The sequence below is a fragment of the Chrysemys picta genome, chromosome 5, assembly GCF_011386835.1.
Source record: "Chrysemys picta bellii isolate R12L10 chromosome 5, ASM1138683v2, whole genome shotgun sequence".
Taxonomy (NCBI): domain Eukaryota; kingdom Metazoa; phylum Chordata; order Testudines; family Emydidae; genus Chrysemys; species Chrysemys picta.
The window spans coordinates 73172453-73200161 of record NC_088795.1 but is presented as its reverse complement, the minus strand read 5'-3'; the positions used below and the strand labels follow the sequence as shown (position 1 = coordinate 73200161).

The window sequence follows — 27709 nt, the reverse complement described above, 5'->3', positions numbered from 1 at the left end:
CACATTTTCAAGATTTCCTCTGCCACCATCAGAGCTAGAAACTTAGTTTATTAAGGAACCATGAAAGCTGAGATTCTCAGATACTGGGAGATTTGTGATAAAATGGCAACAGTTGATATAAGTGTATAGTATAGAGCAGCAGTGGCCCACTCTTTGGTCTTTCCCCACTTCCTCTCCATGTTGAAGTATTTGGGGGATATTTTTAGTAGCTTTGCTCATTGCTAGCACAAACCTTCCATGACACAGAATGCCTATTACAAACCCTTTATTGTAGGGCTGTGGAAGTGTGAATTTCATCCTCTGGACCAAAGACACTTGGAAAAAACACTTCTGAGTTCCATGCCTTTGAAGTATGACACAATCAGAGAAAGCTGTGAAAAGTAAACTTTTGAGGGCTTCAGTGACATTACATGGTGCATTTACAAAAAGTGTAAACTTTTTAAAATGTAGGTTCTAAATTAGATAATGGAATTCAAATGTGAAGTTAACACTGTCTTTATCTCAGTTCTAGACCTGAACTCAAGGCAGCATAGGAACAGTAATTTTTTTTTAAAAGAGAATAAAAAAACATTGATTTGAAATTTGATATTTTTCTTCCTGTAGGTTCAAACCTAGAGCCCTTTCCCACATAATTTATACTTCTATTTCCCTCTTGGGTAGGGTTCAGTTACATTTTCTCTGATAGAAGCTGTGGCAGAGAAATATATAGCAGCTCTGAGACGACACAGCTTTCCTTTTAAATGCTGTCCTGCTACTCTGATTTCACATGTTATTTGGTTTAAGTGAACGTATTTCAGTCAATGAATGGCTTACAAAATATTTGCCATGACTACAACTTCAAATATTCACTATTCATAATGTCACATGTTATTGGTCACATAAGTCAGTGTCATATTTCTATTCCCAAACAGAGCATTGAAGAGAGACACATTAACACTTTCAGTGCAACTACATATCCACACAAGTATCTACAATACTTTCACTTTTCATAAGCTTTCTTGGGGGAAAAACCTCTCATATAGATGCTGATAAAAAGTACAAGAGGTTCATACCACAAAGTTTGGATCACCATCTATATAAGTATCAGAGGAGTAGCCGTGTTAGTCTGAATCTGTAAAAAGCAACAGAGGGTCCTGTGGCACCTTTAAGACTAACAGAAGTATTGGGAGCATAAGCTTTCGTGGATAAGAACCTCACTTCTTCAGATGCAAGAAATGAGGTTCTTACCCACGAAAGCTTATTCTCCCAATACTTCTGTTAGTCTTAAAGGTGCTACAGGACCCTCTGTTGCATCTATATCAGTGTCATTTTATTCCATAAATTAGAATGAAATAATGCTGTTCACCTGCAGCAAAAATGATGGCTATTGACAGGGGCGGCTCTATGGTTTTTGCCACCCCAAGCACGGCAGTCAGATGGCTTTCGGCTGGTCACGCAGATTCGGTGGCATGCCTGTGGAAGGTCTGCCCGTGCTGCGCCTTCAGCGTACCTGCCGCCGAAGCCGCGAAACCGCGGACCTCCCGCAGGCATGCTGCTGCAGGCCAGCCTGACTGCCGCCCTCACAGCGACCGGCAGGCCACCCCCCGCGGCTTACCGCCCCAAGCACGCGCTTGCTGCACTGGTGCCTGGAGCCACCCCTGGCTACTGATCAAGAAGAGAGTCATTAATAAATTCTATCACTGCCTGGATCAGAATGTGGTGTAGGACTGCAGTCTTGACATGTTTCTAGGACACAGCCCAGATATAAAACTCAAATGTTGTTTAATTATTACTTTTTAGATCAGACTTCTCAAGTCACTACTCAGGTCTAAACAATCTGCAAATAGAATTTTCTTATCACCTAGGGGGCTTTATATTTCCTAAAATAGTGTGAGGTATTTTTTTTTTGGAGGGGGGGGGAATATGGCACTTCTATGTTAGTTAGCAGAATGCTATTGTAAGTATATCAATGCACATGGAACTTAGAATAATAGACACTTTCTAAAAGTTATCAAAACCCTCAGATAAGCTGATTGTAAAAGAGAATTACAGAAATTCTCCAGAAATCACTGCTTTTGTCAGAGTGACACATATACAATAGGGCTTCTTCAGTCCCAATAGAACGGTTCCGATGTCTCCTTGGAATGGGCATGTACTCCAGGGGTTTGAGCTCTTACACTCAGTTTGTGATGCTGGTAGCCAGAAGTGCCTGAACCAAAGCATCCTGCATATGATGAAGATGTCAGATACAGCAGAGAGAGGGAAGTACAGTAGACAGCATGACAGAGGATTGTGTGAGACAAGGAAAGGAACATTATTCTCTGCAGTAAGTACAAATGCACAACACTGTAAAAATGGCATTGTATCCGAAGAAGTGGGCTGTAGTCCACGAAAGCTTATGCTCTAATAAATTTGTTAGTCTCTAAGGTGCCACAAGTACTCCTGTTCTTCTTTTTGCGGATACAGACTAACATGGCTGTTACTCTGAAACCAGAATGGCACAGTTGCTAGATATGCCAATTATTAAGAGAACAAGAGCAAATCAAACTGTACACTTAAAAAAGCAGCAGTTCTGTGCAATTGTAATGTGCACTGGATAAAAGTCCTGTTGATTAAAAAACACTGACAAGTTCTGTATGTTAAATTTGATGTTATTTATGTTTCCATAGACACAGCAGAAAAACGTTGGCTTTGCTATTGAAAATAACCAAGGTTCATCAGCTGCAAACTTGGCACTCTAGCACATGAGCTAGTGGAAGCTAAGTGGATAAGGGATATAATCCACTCAATCTCCATGGAGACGATATACAAACCTCATTGTTTTCTTATCTTCAATCCACTGCTACAATATTCACTCACACTGTATATCCAGTCCAATGCACACCAAACCCAGGCCTTGATTCACTGAAACACTTCACCACATGCATGTGTCCCATTCACTAAGGGCAAGTCATGCCTGACTAGCCTGATTGCCTTCTATGATGAGATAACTGGCTCTGTGGATATGGGGAAAGTGGTGGACATAATATATCTTAACTTGCAAAGCTTTTGATACGGTCTCCCACAGTATTCTTGCCAGCAAGTTAAAAAAGTATGGATTGGATGAATGGACTATAAGGTGGATAGAAAGCTGGCTAGATTGTCGGGCTCAATGGGTAGTGATCAACAGCTTGATGTCTAGTTGGCAACCGGTATCAAGCAGAGTGCCCCAAGGGTCTGTCCTGGGGCCGGTTTTGTTCAACATCTTCATTACAGATCTGGATGATGGGATGGATTGCACCCTCAGCAAGTTTGCGGATGACACTAAGCTGGCGGGAGAGGTAGATATGCTGGAGGGTAGGGATAGGGGTCCAGAGTGTCCTAGACAAATTTTAGGATTGGGCTAAAAGAAATCTGATGAGATTCAACAAGGACAAGTGCAGAGTCCTGCACTTAGGAAGGAAGAATCCCATGCACCGCTACAGATTGGGGACCTACTGGCTAAACAGCAGTTCTGCAGAAAAGGACCTGGGGATTACAGTGGATGAGAAGCTGGATATGAGTCAACAGAGTGCCCTAGTTGCCAAGAAGGCTAACGGCATATTGGGCTGCATTAGTAAGAGCACTGCCAGCAGATTGAGAGAAGTGATTATTCCCCTCTATTTGGCACTGGTGAGGCCACATCTGAAGTACTGCATCCCATTTTGGGCCTCCCACTATATATGTGCAGAAATTGGAGAGAGTCCAGTGAAGGGCAATGAACATAGGGGGCTGGGCACACGACTTATGAGGTGAGGGTGGGTGAACTGGTCTTATTTAGTCTGCAGAAGAGAAGAGTGAGGGGGGATTTGATAGCAGCCTTCAACTATCTGAAGGGGGGTTCCAAAGACAATGGAGCTAGGCTGTTTTCAGTGGTGACAGATGACATAACAAGGAGCAATGGTCTCAAGTTGTAGTGGGGGAGATCTAGATTGGATATTAAGAAAAACTATTTCACTAGGAGGGTGGTGAAGCACTGCAATGGGTTATCTAGGGAAGTGGTGGAATCTCCATCCTTAGAGGTTTTTAAGGCCTGGCTTGACAAAGCCCTGGCTGGGATGATTTAGTTGGGGTTGGTCCTTCTTTGAGCAGGGGTTTGGACTAGATGACCTCCTAAGGTCTCTTCCAACCCTAATCTTCTACGATTGTATGACTTCAAGAGGACTTAAGCATGTGCTTCAATTTAATCACATGCCTGAGTACTTTGTTGAACAGGGCTGGGCTTATGATGTGCTGAAGTGCTTTACTAAATCCAAGTCTTAATGAAAATAGCACACATTCATTAAGTCACCTATTCCTGTGGTTCCTGGTACTTTTAGAAAAAATCTTAAAATACACAAAATGTAAGAAAGATGGGGTATAAAACAAACCTTAGCTAAGCAAACTGCTTAACCTATTACCCATACTGCCTTTTAAGGGTTTGCTTAATTTGGATGGCTAAAGATAAAAGCCTTAAGAGTTTAACTTTATAGTTTATTAACTATTCTTATAAACAGCAACGGATGCAAGTCTGCAAAAATAATATTGGACTATGATTTTGATAAACTAGAAAATTGGTCGATACACTAGCCATCCATGTTTTCAGAATCAAACAACACAACCACAAAAGAAAGTAACACTTATGTTCAATCACTGTCCTGGGAAGGTGACCTTGTTTATACTTTTGACTAAAAGTCCTTCAGAATAGGGCCTCACTTGTGCCAAGTGGTTATCAACTCTGGTGTTGCTACCACAGAGGGAGGACAATCCAAAGCTAAAGCAGAAGACAATTGGGTGAATTATTTACATGCCAATTCATCAAGGTCTCCTTCTGAATTAACATATAATAGCTGATCCTTTTAGCCTATTTCCCCACAAATTATATTAGCCCCAGGGTTTATTAGATAGTTAAGAATTGTAATTAAACCCTTACATTTTTATGACAAACTACATAGACTGGGTGCAGGTCAAGAGGCTTGCACACTTGGTCTCGTTTTAGGTCTGTATATACTTAGAACTTGAAAGCCTTTATGAAACCCTTAACTAGGGAGACGCATGCAGTGTTCCACAGCCTTAGTTAACAACAGTAAATTGTTCAGTTTCAAAGCCACATTACAACCACTATGATGGGAACGTGTTACAAAACAACACGCACTATAACTCTGACAATCTTTAAAGCACACAAACAAAGATTTACACTTCCTTACTACTTAGGTACCCAGTTCGAGGAAGTGGTCAATTGAATGACTTGGGTCTTTACACAAGAGAACGTGTGTGTGCTACTTTTCACCAGATCTTTACTCAGCCCTCACTCAGTTACTGTTCACAGCAGGAGCTGACACAGCAAACGCACGTGGATCAAAGGATGGACACAACTATAGTCTTTTCTCTGTGAACTAGTGGGCAAACCAAATTGCTGGAAAATAGAAAGAGAGTTAAATGTGCCTACCAGAGTTGCGTACTTGATATCACCAGGATGACTCCCAGGTGCCTGGCCCAGGACCTCAGTCATCTTCATTCCAGGAATCTATGGTGTGGGGAAGTGATATGCTGAAGAAGAAAAGCATTTGTGCTGGGTAGTCCAACTTGGATTCTCTTCTTGGTCCATACCAGCATCTCCAGTCAGATGGTGACCCATATTGATGCTAAAAATTCAAAGTGTCCAGCCAAAATGAAAGATGTCCTCTCACCAGGAAACAAGGCATGTCTTTTGAGTTCTTGCAATTGGGGCTGAAATTTTCCAGTATCTTGGTGCATATCAGCTTGTGCAAGGCCATTTAGGCCATAGCTGTTCATACAACCATCTTGAGACATACATTGAACACTGGCTGGATTGCTCCAAAAGCAACTTACCTCTGCAAGTCACTTTCTGAGGGCCTCTCTACAGTGCACCCCTTGGCCAACTTTGCACACCATGCTTGCTCAAATTGCAGTTTCTCTATTGCCACTCTGCCAGCTGCTGAAATCACCAGTTTAAAATTCATGTAGTATATACAAGTCTCTCCACATTTTTGATGCCCTTTAAACTTGTTTTAACAGTTCATTGCACAGCACAAAGTCAAGAATTGTTCTCCAGCAGGCCAGAAGAGCTGCATAAGTCTTTCATTTCCAATATCCTTGTTTTAACAACAGTGGTGGACCTTTGGTATGTATGCCTGAGCCGTGACTGTGCCTTGTTGATCAATTACATTTCTGATTATTGTACTCTGTGATCAAGTATCCTTATTGCATACTGTGACGGGTTTGGTCACAGAGACCCCCTTGGGACTGTCACCTGATGTGCTGAAATTACCTCTGGGCCCATTTTCCCTGCCAGTGTAGGCCTCCAGAACCCTGCCTTGTTGAACCAGACCCGCTAGCCAGATGCAACACAGACTCGGGGTCTGGACCACGCCCCCTAATAAATTCGTTTTACTCTGTATAAAGGTTATACAGGGTAAATTCATAAATTGTTCACCCTCTATAACAATGATAGAGAGATATGCACAGCTGTTTACTCCCCAGGTATTAATCACTTACTCTGGGTTTATTAATAAACAAAAATGATTTTATTAAATATAAAAAGTAGGATTTAAGTGGTTTCAAGTAATAACAGACAGAACAAAGTAAGTCACCAAGCAAAATAAAGCAAAAACACGCAAGTCTAAGCCTAATACGTTAAGAAAACTGATTACAGGTAATATCTCACCCTCAGAGACGTTCCAATAAGCTTCTTTCACAGACTTCTTAGTCTGGGCCCAATCTTTTCCCTGGTACAGTCCTTCTTAGTTCCAGCAGGGGTTTTCTCATGACTGGCAGCCCCTTTTGTCCTGCTCTACCCCCTTTTATAGCTTTGGCACAAGGCAAGAAGCTTTTGTCTCTGAGTCCCCACCCCTCTTTCTAAATGGAAAAGTACCAGATTTAAGATGGATTTCATTATCAGGTGACATGGTCACATGTCACTGTAATACCCCTAGTCTCCATGGGCTGGCCCACACATATACAGGAAGGCTTTCAAGTAACTAAGGCCATTTACAATGGATTGTTTCTGGAGCACCTTTAATGGCCTCCACTTAATATGTTTACAACAGTGATACAAGTTTATATCTTATTGTCCTAACTCCAGACATAGAAATAATACATGCAAACAAATAGGACGAACACACACAGTAGATATAAGCTTTGTAATGATACCTTACAAGAGACCTTTTGCATAAAGCATATTTCAGTTACATCATTCAAATTCAGAAGCATATTTTCATAAAGCATATGGAGTGCACACATTATTTGCTTCCAGTCCCTTTTAGTTACTGTCTTTCAGCATAGGTGAATTTCACTAACTTTTGATAGCATAAGAGTGCTTGATTCCAAATATTAGCCTTAGTTCTTCACTTCCATCACTAAACTGAAATAAATTAATATGAACCACTTCTTTCCTTAACAGGTTTGCCCAAGTTAAACCCTGTCATTAAAGTTTACAATATTTTGCCCAAAGCTGTATCACTTCCCTTTTACACATTTAATCACAATAGTTATTCTAGTTCCCTGTTTTTCTCACTATTGTGTCTGGCACATAACACCTTGTATTGATATCTATATTTTAATTCATTAATTCACAAACATGGAAGAAAGGGAATTTTCCTCAGCTGCAACAGCAGCACACTCTGGTGAAAGGCTGCAGACTATTTGGAAAGTTTGAAGAAGCCTTGCCGTTAGACTTTTTTATTATTATACTTTTAGCCCTCAGCCCTGTCTTTTCTTAAAAGCTTTGACGTCCAGGCAATTCTTAAATAGTAAATCAATCATAATTTTAGGGCCTCTAGTCATTACAAAAAACAAATGCCAAAAAAATCCAGAAGTCCAAATGAAGAGCCCAGTCCAAACCAGATCACATTCCAAAATAGCCAACTACTATACCCAACACATCCTGCCTGAACCTACTCCCTAACCAAAAGTTAGAAAACAGGTGACCCTTGTAGCATGCAAAGCTGGAAGAACAAAAAACCTTAACTTCGGTGGGCCAAAGCAGCAAGCAAGTTCTAGAGCTGAGGACCTCTCACCGAGAATGGTCTGCCACTATTCCCTCCTTTTCATCAAGGGATCTGTTAGTGCAAGAGCTTAGAAACTAATAGACAGTGCAGACTGCAGCACACCAAGCAGCGTGATGTCTACACACAGCACCATTTGTAACTGGACAGCCACATTGTGACTTCTGAAAGTTCTTCTCCCCATTGTGCTTTATAGTAATTTTGCCGCAAGGAGAAGATTGCCATGTAAAGTTGTAGTGAGTTCCACATTTGAAAGATAAAGTTCAACTCTTCTCACCAGGGACAAACAGGAGGGGGGGGAAAATGCCCTTGGCCACAAGCTCCTACATTAATGCAAATCACACAACTGTCCAGAAAAGAGGCATGTAGTCAAAAAAACAGCAAACAGGAGGTCGGAACTTGAACAAGACATCGTCTTATTTAATTTACACATTTTCCAGCTCCTTGCGTACGAGAACCTTTTACACTCACTCCCACATGAGTGAGTGTATGGATGTAAGTGGGTCTAAGAGTGTCAGAATGCAAGAGTCTAGTTAATGTAAGAGACTCTACAGTACTTTCCTCCTCATCTCTGATATTCCCTAGTGAAACTTGGTGGTTTAATCTTTTGAAATAGATTCTGTGCACTAAAATGAATCACAGAGTCAGAACTCTGTTAAAGTAAACACTTCAGTGTCACAGCTGGCCTCAAATCTGCCATCTTGTGCAGCTGAGATCAAGTGTTGCCTATTTCCTTGATTAATAATCTGCAATCTGTTAGACTCTTTCCCACCATCAGTGCAGAGTGCCACCATCGTCAAAGATTTGGAAATGTAATTTCTTCTTTGAGGACCAACAAACCAAATTAAATTATTTATGTATTTATTTATTTATTTAATCGGAGGCTTTTCTATATCAGTCATAATCATAGTGTAAGAAAAAAAGTTTTCTGCTGAGAATGGTTGGCCAGTTATCTGTGTGGATGGAAGGATCTTTTTCTAAATACACAGTATAGGATTTGGTTTATAGGACATATGTCTTGCATGTTCAATGGGCCTCAAAATAAGTAATGCAATGATTGGGTGGGTAAGAAGCCTTTATTAAGATCAATATTAGCTGAAATACAGCCTTAGAAAATAATGGCGCTGAATAAAATCAGTTCTAATAACCCGGACTCAAGAATTATCATGTGAACTTTCAAAAGTGAGATAGAATCTTTTATTTTCATCTTCACGGTTGGATGAGACTTCAGTTTAGCATCTCAGGAGTACAGTGCCATGCAAATATATAATGCTATATAAATATTTTTAAAATTTAGGTTCTTACTGTATAAGGTCAACTGCAATCAGCGACCTTAGTAAAATCTGGGTGAGAGCATCTGGATTTGGCCTAATAGAAAATAAAATAGTTTCCATTTTGGACAGCAGAAACAAGGAGATAATTTTGCAAACCACTATTTAAGTTAGTTCACCATCACTGAGTGGCTGAACATATGATTTTTTTTTCTGATTTAAACCCTGCCGCACATATTGGTGCTGCCAGCTACCTACTGGAAAAAGTTAAATAAATGTAAGACATAAGGGAGAACACATCCTGAAAATTTCAAAGGGATAACCCATATTGAAAGATTGCTGTCTTTTTAAAAGATATGTCGGGATATTCTATACAGTACTTGTGTAATTTAAAACCTCATAAGCTTTTTATGATTAGTAACCCAGTGAACCTTCCTATTATCAGAGACTTGTGCAGTTTTCCCCCTGAATTTTTGAGTGTAAACGGGGTTTGTGAGTCAACTTTGTTCCTTTCTACTTTACACAAGGATGTATTGATCAAAAATATACTATGATAGAATCAGAAAAGGTTTTAACAAATATAATCTTGTATTGGTTTCCAGTGGGAGGCAAAATCATTGATGTACAATCTGGGTATTCTCTAGGTGTAACTTGTTTCGATTTATAATATATACAGCAGTTTTTGAACGGAGGTGGTCAAAAACAGCTTGCAGACAGAAAATCTCCTCTTCAATGAATATCAGCCAAAACACCAATGTCCAGTTCCCAAGGAGCAACTCTGCCTCAAAAACTGACTCTAGATAGAGACACGAAGGCAGCGAGTTAAGTTTTCTGCTGCTCGCAACTGCTGTCCCCCCAAAAATTGCACCACAAAACGCACATTATCTTCAAAGACAAAACAGTGCTTGTACAATACAAAAATATATACAATGATGTACAACAGCTCCATCCCATGACTTCAATGATCACTATGTATTTTGAAACATTTGTATTTCATTATCTAATATTACTTTCCAATACCTTCCTTGATTTAATTCAGTCCAGGAGATAGCACTGGGGAATAGATTGGGGAGGCACTGAATACTGCATTGCCTCCCCAATGTCTCTGCAGGGGTTGGATACTTTCCCTGGCTGGCTGATGGTCAACAGGAAAGAACATGAAATAGGTAACTTAGTTGAAAGCTCTGGATGGAAATCAGTCAGCAAAAGATGGAGGAACCATTGAATTGAAGATGCCAGAGCCATCAAGGGAGGGGACAATCTACCCAACACCTGGCTGTGACATTAAGCCAGAAAGGGTTAAGCAACTAGCGGGCTAAATGACCCAAATTCAGCCTTTAGAGATTTGTTAGAAAAAATATGTAAATGGTAATTAGGGCCATTTAATGTTAGACAGACTAGAGCTTTGAAATGCAAACCTGTCTTGTTGGAGGATTAGAAGTAATAAGTAAACACATACAATTAATATATCTTGTTAGATGTTAACCAGGGAAACAGACAGTTCCTGTCTGTTACTGTATGTATTGATACAGAGCTCAAAAGGGAATACTAACTTTTAGATGAAACTTGGGTGCAATAATTTCATTGTCTATATTTCTCTTTTAAGTTTGTAGTAAACCCGTCTATGAACTGTTTAAAGGATAATGACCTTATGCAGATGAATGTAACTAGTTACCTATGTATACATAGGAAATAGGTAATTCTACTTCAAAGCCACTATTCTTCACCCAAGGAATACCTGCTGTCAAGAAGCTATCATAACCTGCCAGTGAACTATATAAAGAACTCTTGGGCCCTGATCCTGTTATCTCAGATCTGCTTAAGCTTCATCAGGGAAAGTTTGAATTGCAAGACTGAGGTCCCCAGCTCCCGTCTGGATCACCCTGATATTGGACATTGGACTATGACCTATGGAACTAATTCTGAAATAACTCTTTGCAACACTAAAGCTCACCATCACTACTACGAAACTGACCTAAGAACTCTACTCTTCTCTGTATGTATAATGATTTTTTAACCAACACACGCTCTTTTCTTTTTTAATAAATCTTAGTTCAGCTAATAAGAATTGATTGTAAGCGTGTATTTGGGTAAGATATGAAATATTCATTAAGTTGGTGGGTAATGTGTCCAATCCTTTGGAATTGGTAGAACTTTTTAAATGATGAACAAGATTTTCAATAATCCTTGTTATATTTGACTTGGCTGTCTGGGTAAAAGCCAAGGCTGGGTTGCTTTAAGGGAACTGTGTTTTTGGCTCCTGGGTAACCAGTAAGGTACTGTAGAAGCTGTTTCATTGCTGGCTTGGTAAATAACCACCAACTTTGGGGACTGTCTGCCCCATTCTTTGCATTTTGCACTAACTGAGCAATCTCAGCATGGCCCCCCTGGGACCCTGGTTACACTGGCATTTGTACAACTTTAAATCTGAGAAGTACCCAGTCCTTACCCTTCTGCTTCCTACCCCTTTTTCAAACTGGAACCAGTGGTGATTACTTCAGCCCAGTGGGGGAAGGGAATCTGGATACATATACAGATACCTGAATGGTCAGAAGTCATTTACATGAATTTGCCATTCTTGGCAGCTCTGCAAGAACCCAACCACAGAGTGGATGGAGGTCCCTTCTGTTACCTATCAGTTCTATGTCCTTTGGGAACCAGGGCACAGTTTCCAGCCTGTCTGTCTCACGAAGGACATCTCCTGCCCCCTAGCTCTGCTTGAACCAAAACCGATCAGAAGAAAGACTTACAAAAAGCAATAAAAAGGCAGTGGGAGACACATCTAAATCCCTCCGGACAAGGGTGACAGGATTAAGGCAACTCCCCTAGCCTCACTGAAGCTGGGACAGGGAGGCATCTCCATTAGCATACAGAATGGAGAACAGAGATTCCAAGGCAAGAACCACACTGAGCTCTGGGACCAGAAAAGCAGGGAAGAACTGCATGATGGGGGAATCTCTGCTCCAGATGTTAATGAACCCACGCCTGCACACACCCAGCTCAGTAGTTAAAAGACCAATTCTAGTAATAAATCTCTTATTGGTATCCAAAATACTGAAGCTGCCTAATTGCATTATGAGCTCCCTCGAAGGAATACTGCCCATAGCCAGAAATGATCAGTTCCTATTGTCTAGCCTGAACAAAGCAACTTTGGTTTATTCCCTTGAGCCATCAGTTTATCCATAAACAAATCTAGTGTTCTCCCTTGAACCATTATTGTTTCCCTACAAAAACCCCTACCCACACTCAAGTAAGTGCTCTGATGCCCGGATCCAAAAATCTGCATCAGTTCCATTGGGACTTCATCTTCTCCTGACTGATCATGCTGGGGGTTCTGCCTTTCTCAAGCACTCCAGACCCTCAGCTACCACCACCACCTTGGAACCCCGACCGGTTCAAGCTTCACGGAATGGTGAGAACCCAATACTCTCTCTGTTTTTTTTCTACTCTAGGTATAGCTTTCTAACCCTGATTTGTGTGATCAGGTATAGTTTTCTAAACCTAACTTTTGTAATCAAATTTAAGCTAGATTTAATATTGTAACTGTTTTGTTTGTTTGGCTCTCCTTGTATTGTTATTACTTGGCAATAAATAACTTTTATGGTTAAGCTGGTTGCTTCACTCCCTCCCTCGTGTGTTTTTGGCTTCCACACTTGCTCTGCAGCAATGCTCCTCTTACCTAAGCTAAAGATCCCCGTAGCGCCCCCAAATCCTGTGGGGTTTGCTCATCATTTGGGTTACTACGAGAACAATTGTACTGCGAAAATGGGGATAGGGACATGCTGAACCTGTAGCATAGGAGGGTGGCAGATTGAAAGTGCTGCTCGACCCAGCCGCTCAGACGTACTCTATTACGGTGCGGTTCCCGAGGCATATGAGGGCGGCAGCTTGGAAGTGCTGTTCAACCCAGCCTGCTTAGTCCAAGGGCATATGAGGGCGGCAGCTTGGAAGTGCTGCTTGACCCAGCCTGCTGAGTCCAGGGACATATAAGGGGTCAACTTGGGAGTGCTGATTGACCCAGTCCACTCAGACATGCTCTGTTAATGTGTATTCATCTGATTCTGGGGCTGGAGAAACCCAGCCCTGGGGAACCTAGGTCCTGCAGGATAGCTCCACTGGGAGGAAACTTGCAGCAGGGAGAAGTAGAGCTCCATATGAAAACAAAAGTGACACAAGCAGAACATTGATAGAAGTACAGAACCCCCCCCCAGAAGAGTAACCCTAATAAATGAATGTACCCCAAAGTAACAGGCAAATCTGGTAACACTTCCTCCATGCCTTTTACATCAGACTGTTGTCAGGATAGGTCAGCCCGGTACCTAGTAGTTCACATGGCAGGTTGAGACTTACAACACACCTTCTATTGCAACATAAAACAGCACTGAGATTCTTCCTTCCTAAGAATACGTAGTCCCAAATCACGTTCACTTTCCTTGCAGTTTAGGAAGGACCCAGAAAGAAAGTATTCACCAGAAAACAAAAGCTTGAAGCTGGCTTTAAAAGAAAGGGACAGACCAGGAAGGAATAGAACTGAAAGCTGAAGTTCTCACCCACAAAACCTTCTCCCCCTCAGAAACTCAATGTCTATCACATTTTAACTGCTAGTTGTGGTGGTAATTAAACATACAGATTCTGAAAGTTTAGCACATATGGATACAAGTCAAATTCTCAAACAAAATATGCATTTATCATATTTAGAAAGGGGTTGTTAAAGTACTTAACAAAAACAATAGGAATGTAATCTTTCCTTTAACAACCAGTAAGTTTTCTAGCAATAGATGTAAGAGTTAAAGAAGAAAAGAATTAAGGGGCCTGGACCTTCTGCTCTCCTCTGTTCACCAGTCAAATTTGTACTCTTTTAATCCTGCTGTAGCTCTCTATGTTGACTAGGCTAACAATCCTCTCTGTAACTAAGAAACCAACCCTATCATTGTGACAGACTATCGTATGCATTCTAAGTTGTCCGTAAATCACGTACAACCCTCATGCTGATTTTGAGCTAACAAAGGCAAAGACAATAAATGCCAGTACTGTAAACTGAGATGTCTACAAGCTATTGGGCAATAACTAGTGATAGACAAATCGCAAGTGGTTCTGCATCTGGGTTCAGAGAAGCTTTCAAATGTGAATATTTTCAAACTTCCAAAAAGAAGTTTAATTTAGTTCAAGGGTCGGGGGTATATGTGATGCAGGGCAGGTTTTCACCAAGTCATTTTGCCCTTCTTTACTAAGTAAGCAAATATTTGTCTGAACTATCCCTTTAATATATCTATTTATGGTCTTATATTTATTTTTCATTAAAAACACTGATGTTCAGATTTTAGATCTACAAATATATCATGCAAAGCCCCTGGATAAATTATCAGAATGTTAAATTGCTGCAGGTAAAGGTTTGATCCTTTAAGATGTTGAGCACCCTGGCCCCAATCCAACAAAGCATTTAAGCATGTGCTTAACATTAAACACTTAGTAAATTTCAATGGGATTATTCACATGATTAAGTGCTTTCCTGGTTCAAGGCCCAAGAGACTGGATATATGGAAATTCCATATTCTAATCGATTAAGAATCTTTCTATATCTCCTGTTGCCTTTTTCAACAAAAGCATTTTTTAAACTCGGACTATTTTCAGGAAAAAACAGTGATGTATTTAGATGATGAAACCCTTCCCCCCGAATTGTGTTGGTAGTGGTTCAATGGCACCTAGCTGTAGTAGATGATCGATCTACTTCTAGCCTTAGGAGGTGCTCATGAGAGGGGTCCCTGAAGAGGGACAGGGAAGGAGGTAGGGTAGGGGGGCAAGAAGTAAAGGGGATGGAATAGCCCACGTATATGTGTTCTAAAACCCAACGATCTTGTGTGATGTGTTCCCAATCCTGGTAGAAATGTCTCAGGCAGTGGCCAAATGGACAAGTTGGCTCTGGTGTTACAGGGAGGTCATTCAGACTGGTCCACACCAGGCTCTAGCCTTCAAGTTGTTACAATGAATGCACTTCTGTGGTATGCGTGTTTCTCCGAGGCATCTCAAACAGAGCGTGTGCCCGTTGGACCATGGCATTGGTTCTCAGTAGGAGCCGCATCTCTTAAAGCCAGGGTAGCCTGGCATGTTTGGGGTAGTGCCCCTACAGAATGGGGAAATGGAGAAACTTACGGTTGGTGCTCCAAATGGAGCAGGGAATCAGAGAAGAAACTATTTTTTTGAACTACTAACTAACAAACTAACTAAAAAGTACTATAAATGTATCTAAAAACTACATTTCTATTTTGTCTATGGGGGAGAAGCTGTCACAGTCCCCTGAGCTCTGTCTTCAACCAAGGATAGTTGAGAAGGAACTGAGCGGGTCGGGCCGTGTGCACACTAAACGAGACTCCAACAGGATAGCGAGATAGCTACTGAACACATGCGGCCCAACTGAGCACTGCTACCGAAAATTTCTGATCGACAGCACCAGGACGCATTGTTACCTGAAGTGGAGCACCCACTGGGACAGCACTTAAAGAAGAAAAATCAACTTTTTTATTCCTATCTGCACAGTTAGCATTTTTAGGGGAAATTTTTAGGGAAATAGCATTTTTTAAGATAAATTCAGACTGAATAAATTTTCATTCAGGAATTTGTGTGATGGTTTTGGTGGTTTAAGATGATGTCTTAAAATTTCCTGAGTGAGAAATTAACTCAAGATGTGAGAAAGATGGTTGGCAGTTCAGTTCAAGTCAGTGTGATCTTTGGTGGAATTAACGATGCAGTTTCATTAACAAATGTATATTAACTTTTTTAAAATGACTTGTAACATCAAATTATGCATACAGATAGCCTATGTAAGCCACTGTTCTTATGATCTGTATGGTTGTCAGCCTTCCCTCCCTCTTCCTGTTACTGTTTGTTACTCTCCCTTGTCTCTTTTCTTACATTATATTGTAAGCTCTTGGGGCAAAGACCGTTTCTTCCTAGATGTTTGTACAGTATGTACTATAACAGGTCCAATCCTGATTACAATCTTTGGGTTCTACCATAATACAAATAATAATGGGCTTCATGCTCTTCATATTACAGCTCTAAGTAAAAGTTCACTTGATGATGACCTGAAAAACTGATAGTCAGATACACTATATAAACACACAAGGCCTTTGCATTTCTTAAGTATCAATTAAATCCCACAGATTAAGTGGGACAGAGGGAGTGTATAGACCTTTTGCTGGTCTGCAATACAGGGGCAAAATGTCACTATTTTCATTGTTCCCAATACTTAGTACTAAGGAATACTGCAAATACTCAGATAACATTATGTAGTTATCCAAGGGTTACCAATGGATTTCCACCATCTGTTTACTGCTGGGGAACTTGTCACTTGAGCACACCAGCCATCCAGAAACTTATTTCCCTCATTTTCATCATTCAAAACATCTTGATTAGACACCTCCTCACAGCTTCTATTTTTAGCTGAATAGATTGGAGGGCTGGAAGGTAGGATGGGAGAGTGCAGGTGGTTGCTAGAATAATTTCTTATTTGTAAATCAATAGATCTTGTACTTGAGACAGATGTTTAGCACAATTCCCCACTGTCTTTCCCAGAGTTCTCAAAGGATCCCGCGCTATTTACACAACTTTCTGAACGTAATTCTGATCTCTCATTACACAGAAATCTAGCTCCAATGACTTTACACTGGTGTAAGTGGGATCAGAATCAGGCCCATTGTTTTGATTTTTCACTACTTTAGTCCAGTAACATGTTGGGAGTCTCTGCCAATAAAAGATTCAGAATGCTTTCTAAAATATTTATTATGTACCTCTGTCAAGTCCTGGGGCAGCCGAAGGCTTTTTCTTGGCACAATATCTACTACTGTTGAATTCAAAAGTTGTTTATATTATTGGAAAGGCACATTCTTGCTCAGGAGTTCCTTGACAATTTCTGTAAGTGTTTTTTGTAATAATTAAAAAATCATAATAGTATTGCTAAGCCCAAGAAGAAAATGCCCTGGGGGTCTGATCCAGTAAAATATCAGTGGTCTCCTGGACTATAAATCTTACAAAGTCACAAATGCAAACTCTGTATCTAAATGACCTTGGCCAATTTGTTCTGCTGCAGATGCCAAAACAACCAGAAATTCACTCTAGTTAACTGGTGGGAAGAGTTTCTGTGCAAATGAATTTCCCCATCACTGAGGGGAGTGGTGATGAACTTTGCTCCTTTCATGACTGCTGCTCTAGGAGCAGGAGTAACATGAATCCTGTTGGCTTTCTTTCTTGCTGAGCAGGTGTGTACCTGGGGTCTATGTCTAGGCTTCATGACCTCTCCTATCTGCCTGGTTCATCACCAGTACAAAAGTAATCAAGCAAGAAGAGATAGCTGCCCCTTTTAAAACTCTTGAAGAACACATCTCCCTCAGTATACGGGGATCTACTCTGTGTTGTCTAGGTGTCATTCCATGAGCCTGCTGATCTAATATGTAGATCATGTGGGCAGTAGCACAGACTCTGCCACGCCTAGGAAGCAGGTAGTTGTGGATAGCTTTGAGCGGATAATCCCCAGTTGTTAATTAAGAGGTGGGAGCAGCCTCTGTGGATGTGCAGTTTCCAGGCCAGTTATATTCTGTCAGCAGCCATAGGTACTCATTTGGGCTGGGTAGGGCCTGTAGCATTAAAACTAAAGCATGAGACCTTCTTCCCCAGTACACTTCCTATAACAAAAGGGTGGAGAGAGAGAGAGACACTTCATTTCTTTAAAGTGTACCATGGAATAGAGTCTGTATTTTTCCACATTTTATTTCTGTACACAGGACACATGTATTGCAATAAATGAGTGCTGCAAGCTCATATTTGAAAATGTATATGAAAACTTTGTAAAATACCCAAATCTGAGTGCTTGGAACAACCACTCCAACTAGTACAAAGGAATTACAAGGAAAAGAAATACTGAATCTAGACCCTTACCTACCATCATAAGCCTAGATTCCAAAACAACTGCTATACAGTGTATTTGAAATACCATAGTGTATGATCCATGATAATGAGCAAAACATGCTGTTCTCATAGGAATTGACTCGCTGTCACCATACTGGACAAGGTATGTCCCCAGCAGCATGCTACAGTCTGAGCTAAAACTAATCACAACTCTGTAGCCAGGGGGTGCACAGCGCATCTTCTATTTAGTTCAGCTACTTACTACCAAGTGTCAAACAGCAGAATGCTTTTTTTCCCCATTTAACTTCAGAACAGATTGGCAGTTGACCATTATGCAGAGCCAAGCATTGTAAACAGTGAGTGAGCAAGCATGTGAAAAATACCACTTATCTCCACCATAAAGGCTTTGCAATTTGGTTCACTCACTGGCTGACCTGTATGGATAAAATTAACTAGATCATCTGAATAAATCTAAATATGGATCTAGATCATCTGAAGAAATTCAGCTAACAGAGTGAGAGGGGAAAATGTTTCAGCTTAAATAAATTAATTCACAAAAGTTGGCTCATGAGTACCATTCTAATATTCTTTTTAATAACAGTGTTTCTACCGTAACTAATGTGTGTCCCCGACCTGATCTCTCTGAGGTGCTCAAACTAGGCTGTCACCAATACTATATATAATTAAATGTTAAAAACCCTATCCTAATGAAGTATTACAATTTCAGAGTTACAATTTAAAGATGTCCGGAAATGCAAAAGTTAGGATTCCTACATATGAAGTTAATTTAGCCAGGCTTATTGTTTTTTCATTCTTTTATTCCGCTTTCTCTTGTTCAAGGCCTTTTATATTTTAATTGCATAACATAATTTATACATAAGATATACAGTGTGGCAATGAGATAGTAAGTTTCTTAACTTTTGGATATTCTGCCTTTTTACACTACTATGAAGTCTACAAACCCGAGCTCTTTCCTTGAAAGAAACTATTTCTGTAAACAGCAGCATAATATATCTCCTTGGCATATATATCTCCAAATATGGCTGCTGCCTCAGTTTCCCCTTTTCCAGTTGGGGGTCCAAAGTGTTCCCCACAGATAAATGATTTGGGGGTTCAGTCCTCCAACCGAAACCTCTGTGTCCTTCCCCTTATGAGGATCAGAATCCAAATAAAAGACTAATGAAAGGAAAAAATGCTGAAGTCTTCTGCCAAGTCTGTACTGGGGAGGAGCAGAGTAGGAGGGATCCAAGACTCTGCCCATGTGTGAGCTGGCAGCTATATGGAGAAGAGTATGCTACATCCTTAAGAGGGGCATAGCAGTGCATACACTTTTCCATGCATACTAGGAAAGCCAGTTGCTCCTCCTGGCACAATCTAGCCCTAATGGGTTTAGTCTCACAAGACCCATAGTACATAAGAACATAAGAATGGCCATACTGGTTCAGACCAAAGGTTCATCTAGCCCAGTATCCTGTCTGCTGACAGTTGCCAATGCCAGGTACCCCAGAGGGAGTGAACCTAACAGGTAACGATCAAGTGATCTCTCTCCTGCCATCCATCTCCACCCTCTGACAGACAGAGAGTAGGGGTACCATTCCTTACCCATCCTGGCTAATAGCCATTAATGGACTTAACCTCCATGAATTTATCTAGTACTCTTTTAAACTAGATCATTATAGTCCTAGCCTTCACCCCCCCCCCCTTCAGGCAAGGAGTTCCACAGGTTGACTGTGCACTGTGTGAAGAAGAACTTCCTTTTATTTGTTTTAAAACTGCTGCCCATTAATTTCATTTGGTGGCCCCTAGTTCTTATATTATGGGAACAAGTAAATAACTTTTCCTTATTCACTTTCTCCACACCACTCATGATTTTATATACCTCTATGATATCCCCCCTTAGTCTCCTTTTTTTCCAAGCTGAAAAGTCCTAGCTGCTAATCTCTCCTCATATGGGACCCGTTCCAAACCCCTGATCATTTTAGCTGCCCTTCTCTGAACCTTTTCTAATGCCACTATATATTTTTGAGTACAGATGTGGTCTCCTCATCTCAGTGTTCAAGATATGGGCATACTATGGATTTATAGGGAGGCAATAAAATATTCCCTGTCTTGTTCTCTATCCCCTTTTTAATGATTCCTAACATCCTATTTGCTTTTTTGACTGCTGCTGCACACTGCATGGACGTCTTCAGAAAACTCTCCACGATGACTCCAAGATCTCTTTCCTGATTAGTTGTAGCTAAATTAGGCCCCCCATCATATTGTATGTATAGTAGGTTTTTTTTTTCCAATGTGCATTTACTTTACATTTATCCACATTAAATTTCATTTGCCATTTTGTTGCCCAATCACTTAGTTTTGTGAGATCTTTTTGAAGTTCTTCACAGTCTGCTTTGGTCTTAACTATCTTGAGCAGTTTAAAGAATGCGGAGTACTTGTGGCACCTTAGAGATGAACAAGTTTATTTGGGAATAAGCTTTCGTGGGCTAAAACCCACTTCATCGGATGCATGCAATGGAAAATACAGTAGGAAGATATATATACCCACAGAGAACATGAATAAATGGATGTTGCCATACCAACTCTAATGAGATCAATCAATTAAGGTGGGCTATTATCAGGAGAAAAAAAAACTTGTGGTGATAATCAGGATGGCCCATTTCAAATAGTTGACAAGAAGGTGAGAGTAACAGTAGGGGAAAAATTAGCATGGGAAAATAGTTTTTAACTCATTGAAGACTGTTTTTGAAGTTTTGTTGTTGAAGAATTGTGACTTTTAGGTCTGTAATTGAGTGACCAGGGAGGTTGAAGTGTTCTCCAAGTGGTTTTTGAATGTTATAATTCTTGACGTCTGATTGTGTCCATTTATTCTTTTGCGTAGAGACTTTCTGATTTGGCCAATGTACATGGCAGAGGGGCATTGCTGGCACATGATGGCATATATCACACTGGTAGATGTGCAGGTGAATAAGCCTCTGATGGTGTGGGGCTCATGTGATTAGGTCCTATGATGGTGTCCCTTGAATAGATATGTGGACAGAGTTGGCAACGGGCTTTGTTGCAAGGATAGTTTCTTGGGTTAGTGTTTTTGTTGTGTGGTTGCTGGTGAGTATTTGCTTCAGGTTGGGGGGCTGTCTATAAGTGAGGACTGGCCTGTCTCCCAAGATCTGTGAGAGTGAGGGATCGTCCTTCAGGATAGGTTGTAGATCCTTGATGATGCGCTGGAGAGGTTTTAGTTGGGGGCTGAAGGTGACAGCTAGTGGTGTTCGGTTACTTTCTTTGTTGGGCCTGTCCTGTAGTAGGTGACTTCTGGGTCTTCTTCTGGCTCTGTCAATCTGTTTCTTCACTTCAGCAGGTAGGTACTGTAGTTTTAAGAACGGTTGATAGAGATCGTGTAGGTGTTTGTCTCTGTCTGAGGAATCGGAGCAAATGCGGTTATATCTTAGAGCTTGGCTGTAGACAATGGATCATGTGATGTGGTCTGGATGAAAGATGGAGGCATGTAGGTAAGTACAGCAGTCAGTAGGTTTCCGGTATAAGGTGGTGTTTATGTGACAGAGCCAGAAGAATACCCAGAAGTCACCCAGAATACTCCAGGACAGGCCCAACAAATTCCTCGTTCTTTTTGCTGATACAGACTAACACGGCTACCACTCTGAAACTTGAGCAGTTTAGTATCATCTGCCAACTTTGTCACCTCACTGCTTACCCCTTTCTCCAGATCATTTATGAATAAGTTGAATAGGATTGGTCCTAGAACTGACCCGTGGGGAATATCACTAGTTACCCCCTCTCCATTCTGAAAATTTAGCATTTATTCCTACCTTTTGTTCCCGGTCTTTTAACCAGTTCTCAATCCATGAAAGGATCTTCCCTCTTATCCCATGACAACTTAATTTACGTATGAGCCTTTGGTGAGGGACCTTGTCAAAGGCTTTCTGGAAATCTAAGTACACTATGTCCACTGGATCCCCCTGGTCCACATGTTTGTTGACCCCTTCAAAGAACTCTAATAGATTAGTAAGACATCATTTCCCTTTACGGAAACCCTGTTGACACTTGCCCAACAATTTATGTTCTTCTGTGTCTGACAATTTTATTCTTTACTATTGGTTCAACTAAATTTCCCGGCACTGACGTTAGACTTACCGGTCTGTAATTGCCGGGATCACCTCTAGAGCCCTTTTTAAATATTGGCGTTACATTAGCTATCTTCCAGTCACTGTGTACAGAAGCCAATTTAAAGGACAGGTTACAAACCATAGTTAATAGTTTCCCAATTTCACATTTGAGTTCTTTGAGAACTCTTGGGTGAATGCCATCTGGTCCCGGTGACTTGTTACTAATAAGTTTATCAATTAATTCCAAAACCTCCTCTAATGACACTTCAATCTGTGACAATTCCTCAGATTTGTCACCTTCAAAGGACAGCTCAGGTTTGGGAATCTCCCTAACATCCTCAGCGGTGAAGACTGAAGCGAAGAATTGATTTAGTTTATTCACAATGACTATCATCTTTAAGTGCTCCTTTTGTATCTCGATGGTCCAGGGGCCCCACTGGTTGTTTAGCAGGCTTCCTGCTTCTGATATACTTAAACATTTTGTTATTACCTTTTGATTTTTTTTGCTAGCTGTTTTTCAAACTCCTTTTTGGCTTTTCTTATTACATTTTTACACTTAATGTGGCAGTGTTTATGCTCCTTTCTATTTACCTCACTAGGATTGGACTTCTACTTCTTAAGAGATGCCTTTTTATCTCTCACTGCTTCTTTTACATGGTTGTTAAACCACAGTGGCTCTTTTTAGTTCTTTTACTGTGTTTTTTAATTTGGGGTATACATTTAAGTTGGGCCTCTATTATGGTGTCTTTGAAAAGTGTCCATGCAGCTTGCAGGGATTTCACTCTAGTCACTGTACCTTTTAATTTCTGTTTAACTAACCTCCTCATTTTTGCATAGTTCCCCTTTCTGAAATTAAATGCCACAGTGTTGGGCCGTTGAGGTGTTCTGCCCACCACAGGAATGTTAAATGTTGTTATATTATGGTCACTGTTTCCAAGTGGTTATAGTTACCTTTTGGACTAGATCCTGTTCTCTGCTCAGGACTAAATCGAGAATTGCCTCTCCCCTTGTGGTTCCTGTACCACCTGCTCCAAGAAGCAATCATTTAAAGTATGGAGAAATTTTGTCTCTGCATTTCATCCTGAGGTGACACGTCAATATGGGGATAATTGAAGCCCCCCACTATTATTGAGTTCTCAATTTTGATAGCCTCTCTAATCTCCCTTACCATTTCAAATTCACTATCACTGTCCTGGTCAGGTGGTCGATAATAGAGCCCTACTGTTATATTCTTATTAGAGCATGGAATTACTATCCATAGAGATTCTATGGAACATGTAGATTCATTTGAGATTTTTACTTCATTTGATTCTACATTTTCTTTCACATATAGTGCCACTCCAACCCCCTGCATGACCTGTTCTGTCCTTCCAATATATTTTGTACCCCAGAAATATGAGGACTACTCAAATGAAAGGAATTTGCAGACAGGATCTTAGCTAGTAAATTCTTCTGCACAGCGTGTATGTATTTCATTTTCCATTTATCACCAAGCATATTTATAGCACAATAAAAATACATTGGAATGTATTTTGGGCTTTAGTAAACAAAAATTACACTAATACGGAGTTTAATTTATATGTACCTTCAACTTTATCTAGGATAAAAACAATATAGAGGTGTTGTAATTATGCTAAAAAAACCAAACATTATAAACCAAGGAAATTCAGAGTTAAGATTTGGCGATACATATTTATGGCACCGAAGCACTTAACTCAGCACTGTAATGATATCATGCAATAACCATACTTTTATGATTAAAATGGTTTTTGAAGACATTAGATTCTTCCCTCCACTCCAGAGTGTAACACTGAATCACAATGTTCTTTTCCCATGGCTCCTTGTTTTTCCACATATTCTTCCAAGTCATTTACTCCCTCTGCTAGTGGCATGTGTACAGTACTATTAGCACACTTACATCAATAAATCAGAACTTTCAATAATCTTTTGTTCCATCGTCTCACAAATTACTACTATTGCAGTAGTCATCAGTACTTTTCTACCTCATTTCCTTTTTGTTATTGAAAACAAATTCTTTATCTGGGAAAAAAAAGTTTCGTAAATATGCTCCATGCACTTACTTTCTCAGTCCTGTTGTGGAAACAGCAAAACATATTGATTGAACTACCAGGAACACACACAACTGCTGTTTCCCATGCCAAACTTTCTTCCATTATTTCACCTTTTTCTGACTACCTGAAGACTAACCATTCCATAACTATTTTCACTTCACCTGGAGCAACAGTTAAATTCAGTCCTCTTGCTGGTAAGGGAATTAAGCAGGGGCAGATCTTGCGGACTCATGAATCACTCCCTACCACCATATACTGAACAGTTTGCCACCTACTTTATAAAATATACTTTATATCGGGAGCAGAATTCAGCATCTACAGCAAGTGACTAAGCTTTGCTAAAGCCCAAATCTCTGTAGAAACTTAATATGCCCTGACATGCATGTAGCAACTTTTTCAGGAAACTGCTGCATTTTTAACTCTGAGGAGTCTGAATACATCACTTTCCTATACACAGATGCATGCTGCAATTACATATCCCATGATAAGTTCTCAATAGGACTTCTCTAAAAGAGGAGAGAGACCAGGCTGAACCCTTTATCTTTTCTCTGGAAGGGGAAATCCATGAAGTGGCAAGTGGAGAATCTTCAGTGAGTAAGAAAACAACCCCTATCTCCATGACTACCGAGAAGGCTAAGGATTCTCTAATCCATGCCCTACACTTCAAAGAGTTTCCTGAAATTATTTAACAAGGTGTGAGGCACTTGGAAACACAAGGAGGAAGATAAAGAAAGGGAGAGGCAGGCCCCATGCATTTTTAGTAAATATGGATTATTTTGCCTTAAGTCCTCTCTGCATTCATTAGACACTCCTTTTGGATGAAATGACAGTATTTTTTGTTTTAAAATTAGTCCATCTGTTAATTATTGTAAAGGCATGGAGAGATATTTGTGACACTAAACTTGAAACAGGAGTCAAGCATTATTTAGAACTGTGGTTCGAACTGTGTTTCAGACCACAATAATACAAGTAGTTGTTTGAAATGGCTCCAAGTAGTCTGTTAATATGGTTTCCTATCTATTTTTGAAGGTACTTATCACCTTCCTCTCAAAACCCCCAGTACATCTAATATTGCTATTATAATTCAGGCAGAAATAGATTGGTTTCAATGAAAGTTTCCGGACTGTGAAAGAATCGATGGCCCAATTCAGTACTTTTAGAAAAAGAGTGGATTTAGTTCTTTGAAAAGGACTTCAAGTGTGTGTAGGAGTGAAAATTGGGCCTGCTCCATAAACAAGATTAAGTACACAATTAAACTAGTTTGAGATGGCAGCTGCGGAACTTGAACTGGGGTCTCCTACAGTCAGGCCAGTACCCTAACCACCAGTCTATAGAGCATTAGTGAGTCAAACATGATCAAAATCACCTCTAGTGGAAATATTAACATAGAAAATCTAAAGTCTCCACAAAATATGATAAAAATGTATGGATAGACTTAAGTAAAAAGAAAGTGGCCTTTTGAGGACTGTCCATTAATTTTAAAAATACAATCCAAAGTAGTACTAAATCAATTTAGTGCTTTGGCACCATTTCTAATGCTGTTGAGATAGAAATACATCTATACAGAATTGAACCACTGACAGTAATTGCTAATTAGCATTAGACTGATATCACTCATTACTATGGGTGAACATTTATTTTTCCCCCTCTTAAAAAAACCTTTCATTTACATAAAGAAAGCAGCCTGGTGCCATGGGCTCTTCTCTGTTCCCAACCTTAAAATATACAAAATGGCCTACTTTTTTTTTTAATGTCAGATACTTAAATGTTCTTTTATGCTGGACTACATATCTGAAAGTAAGTAAGTTTGGTGAATGGAACAATGAATACTCTTAGTTCAGGAGACTCACATGAGACAATAGTACTTGTCGCTCTCAGGGTACGTACATTAAAACAATGTCTTCATTCTTTCTGGAAAGTGCTTTAAATACACTTTTGCTGACTACAAAAAAAACTTTGTTTAAAAAAAAAATATTAACCCAACTTTCAGTTTTGCTCAGAAGCCAAGCATGGTGCATATTTTTCTCTATGAATCAGTTAACCAATGAATTTAGATTTTTTGTTCATAAAATGATCTTTAATTGACCCTCATTAGTGAGAATTTTAAATGTGCACCAAATTATTTAGATATGAAAATTTCTTCATTAGTTATTCATGGGCTGTTCATCGATAAATCATGATGAATGAAGGTTAATAGTGGGGAGGAGGGATAAAGAAGGATAATACTTTAAGCAATATGATTTCTGGGTGACAGTTTGAGCACATGCACATCTTGATGGTTTTATTTTATTATATATAAAAATATTACGATTACCGACTCACTTCTTGTGGTATCAGAAGACATGAGTGTTAAAGAGGTATTCACATTACAAGAGTAGATTGTCTTATTGACCAAAACTTGAGAGAGCATTTATAGTAAGTGCCATAGAAAAATATACCGAGACAGGTGTGAGAGAAGCTGACGAAGGAGGCCTGCCAACTATTGTGAAGCAGAGCAGGGGGCTGGGGGAGAAGGGGGAGAAAGAGAAAACACACTAGGTTAAGCTAGAACAACAAAGCCTTCAAGCAAGGACAAAAAGTTTTAACTTGAGGTAGTTGAGACAAGGGAGGCACTGGAGAGATTCTAAGGAGGAGTGATGATATGGCAACACCAAGGGATAAGAAGCTCAATTTTAACAGCTGCACTTTGAATGGACTGGATGGGAGTGATGTGTGGATCAACTTGGAAGAGCTGAAGTAACTGAGATGGAAGATGAACAATGCATGGACTACAAGTGAATAATTGAAACAGGAGAGGTTGCGAAGGAAGAAACTGCAAAGTACCGACACAACCTTGTTGAATACGGAGAGAGAGAAAAGAATCAAATAGAATAAAACAAGATATAAATACCATAGTTCTTAGTCTTTGAGATAGAGTCCAGTGGCTCTCTCTGAAGTGCCATTTCTCTTCAAAAATCAGGATTTATTATCAACATGGCCCCGCGGTAAAAGTGTGTTTTGGTCAATATCTAATACACTAAGGAGCATGAAATGGTTAATAGTTCATGCTATTAGTACAAGTGTTTCATTAAATCATTTACAAAGTAGCTACGTTAGAGGAAACTATTTGAATTTCCAATAAGTGGAAGGGGCAGAATTCACCAAAATTGCTTTGACTTTGTCATTGGCAGTTGCAGGGAAAACCGGGCTTATAATTACAAACCACTACCTTCAGTTTAGAAATTTAAGACAGTGGAGGTAGTGAAAATAGACAATGATTAACTGGAGGGAAGACAAGACGCAAGATGCCAGCATTCTACAATGAAGAAATGTAAGCCTATGCCAATTTTTGAATTCAAGTG

The 27709-nt window shown here is 40.0% G+C and overlaps 1 protein-coding gene across 5 annotated transcripts in view; it reads right to left on the bottom strand.

Annotated features, from left to right (window-relative positions):
• Positions 1 to 27709, bottom strand: part of GALNTL6 (polypeptide N-acetylgalactosaminyltransferase like 6) — a 958556-nt gene that overhangs the window by 536658 nt on the left and 394189 nt on the right. The gene's annotated exons all lie outside the window — the stretch shown is intronic.